Source organism: Emiliania huxleyi (genome assembly GCF_000372725.1).
Source record: "Emiliania huxleyi CCMP1516 unplaced genomic scaffold EMIHUscaffold_893, whole genome shotgun sequence".
Taxonomy (NCBI): Eukaryota; Haptophyta; order Isochrysidales; family Noelaerhabdaceae; genus Emiliania; species Emiliania huxleyi.
The window spans coordinates 10,365-12,993 of NW_005195351.1; positions in this window are offsets into that span (position 1 = coordinate 10,365).

Consider the following 2,629-nt stretch of genomic DNA (forward strand, 5'->3'; position numbering starts at 1 on the left):
GGGGGGGGGGAACAGGCCCTCGCCTCGTGTAGAGGTGCGTCACGTTGTGGTCGGCGAGCCACTCGGCGCTCTTGGCGTCCAGCCCGACCCGCGACCCCACGTCGCAGGCAGGCTCGGCCTTCACCTAATCAATCAACCGTTATGAATTACCCGTAATCGTCGCAGGCGCTCGGCCTTCACCTGCGGCAGCAGCACGGCTCATCTCGGCTCCTCTCGGCTCCTCTCGGCTCCTCTCGGCTCCTCTCGACGCATCTCGGCGCATCTCGGCTCGCCTGCCGCAGCACCCTGCGCAGCACCCGCCGCTCTATCTCCGCCATGCGAGCCGCGTAGTCCACCTATCATTGTCTCCAACCGACTCAAGCCACAACTCCTTGGGTCTCCGCCACGGCGCGGTGTAGCCCGCCGGGGTCGGGGCGGGGCCGCGCCCGAAGTAGGCCCCTAAAAGGGAAAGGGCAGGAGGGAGGTCGGGTGAGCGTCTGCCCTCCCCACCCACACACGCCAGGGTGGTCGGGTAAGGAGCAAGGGAGCAAGTCACCGCGCATCAGCGCGTGCGCCGCCGCCGCGATGGCGCCGCACTCGGCTCCGTTGCGCACGCACCACGCCGCCTGCTAAGGACGGATGATCGATGAAGAATGGGCGACTCGGCTCCGTTGCGGTTCAAGCGCCACTGCCGCCTTGTCGGCTGCGTCGGACAGGTCTTGCTTCAGCGGGAGGTAGTGGACGCCTATTAATTAATAATAATTCATAGTGAACTACTGTTATTAGTGACAGGTCTTGCTTCAGCGGGAGGTAGTGGACGCCGGGTCGAGCGAGCGAGCCAACCCACACCTGGCCAGGACCCGAACCCTAACCCTAACCCTGACCATAGCCCTAGCCCTAGCCATGCGCTGCAGCGTCACCACTCTACAATTGGGCCATGCGTCAGTAGTCGTGCGTTTGGAGAGTCGCTTGAGGTCGTAGTTAACTAATTAATTAATTAATAATGAGTAGTCGCTTGAGTAGCTAGTAGTCGTGCTGGGCAACGGCTAGCCAGTCGCTTCACAGTTGCTAGCGAGTCGACCTCGGCGCTGGTCGGTGTGGGGATGAGGGCGGTGCTGCCGCTCGCGAGGACCCACGACATGGAGGAGGCGGCGCCTACTCATTATTAATTAATGGTTAGTGGTTAGTGATTAATTAACAAGCCGCGAGGACCCACGGCATGGAGGAGGCGGCGCCTGCTAATTATTAATTAGTGAGTTAGTTAGCTATGATCACCAATTTTTAATTATTACCCACGGCATGGAGGAGGCGGCGCCTGTCGGTACTCAACCATTAGCTCTGTCAGTTGTGATGAGGCGAGGGCCCGCGGCATGTGCTTGGAGCAGCGAGGAGGCGGCGCCGTTGCCCTCGAGGACCAACACCATCTTGTAGCCCGCCTGTCGGCAGTAGAGTGGCCATACCGTTGCTCTTTGACTGTCTACCTTGGCATCACCATCATCATCTCGCGGCCCGGCCGGTCAGTCAAGGCTGGCGAGAGGGTCTGACTCTCGTCGGTGCATCCTCAACATCCTCCTCTCGTCCTCAGCTCGCGGGACGCCTGCTCCGGGGAGATATGGGGAGATATGGGGAGATCACTCGCGGGGCGCCTGCTCGGCGGTGGTCAGCGAGATCTGGGGAGAGACTGGCGGAGATATGGGGAGGCATGGGGGAGATATGGGGAGATGTGGGGAGATATAGGGCCTGCTCGGCGGTGGTCAGCGAGCCCTTCGGCTCCAGTGCCCGCAGCGCCGCCTGCAGCAAACGGCAGGCAGTGATCTCACCACATCTCCCACCATATCTCCCGCCATATCTCCCCGTATCTCCCCAGATCGCCTTGCAGTTTGCGATCTGCTGGTCGACGCTGCCGCCGAGCGCCTGACACACGCGCACGCCACCGCAAAAGTGACCGCCAAGGGGCGCCGCACACGGTTGGTCCTCCGCCTTGTGTTCGGCGCCGACCAGTTGATTGGCAGCAGATATGGGGAGACATGGGGAGAGATGGGGAGAGAGACTAACCGGCCAGTTGATTGGCAGCAGGTGCGACATGGGGAGATATGGGGAGATATGGGGAGATATAGGGGAGGCATATGGGGAGATCGCTCGCCGACCAGTTGATTGGCAGCAGGTGCGACATGGCGCGGCAGGCGCGGTTGATGTTCGTGTCGCTGCCGGGCCGCACGAAGCCGACATCGAAGAGCGGGTTGCCTGTAGTTGAAGGGGTTCCATGGTCTTCCTTGCGTGTTGACGGTGGAGGACTGATATAACATGAGTGCTCGAGGAGCGGGTTGTGCCTGGTCCGTTCAACAAGGAGCTCTCGTGTGACTTCACTGCTTCGTTGCGGCCAACGACCGAGGAGGCGGTGGGAGTGCCTGTGTAGCAGCCACACAGTCATCAAACACGGTGCTTCGAGGTAGATTAGTACTCCGAGGAGTGCGAGGAGCGATGTGGCTGCCGCTGTAGTTCGCGACGAGCGCGGCGCGGTTCGAGTGCGGCCGGTCGAGGCCTAGAGGAAGGGAAGGGTCCGGGAAGGGTGCGGGAAGGGAAGGGTCCGGGAGAGGGTTCCGGGGGAAGGAGAAGGGTGAGGGTGAGGGCGCCTGCCCCTGAGGGTGCG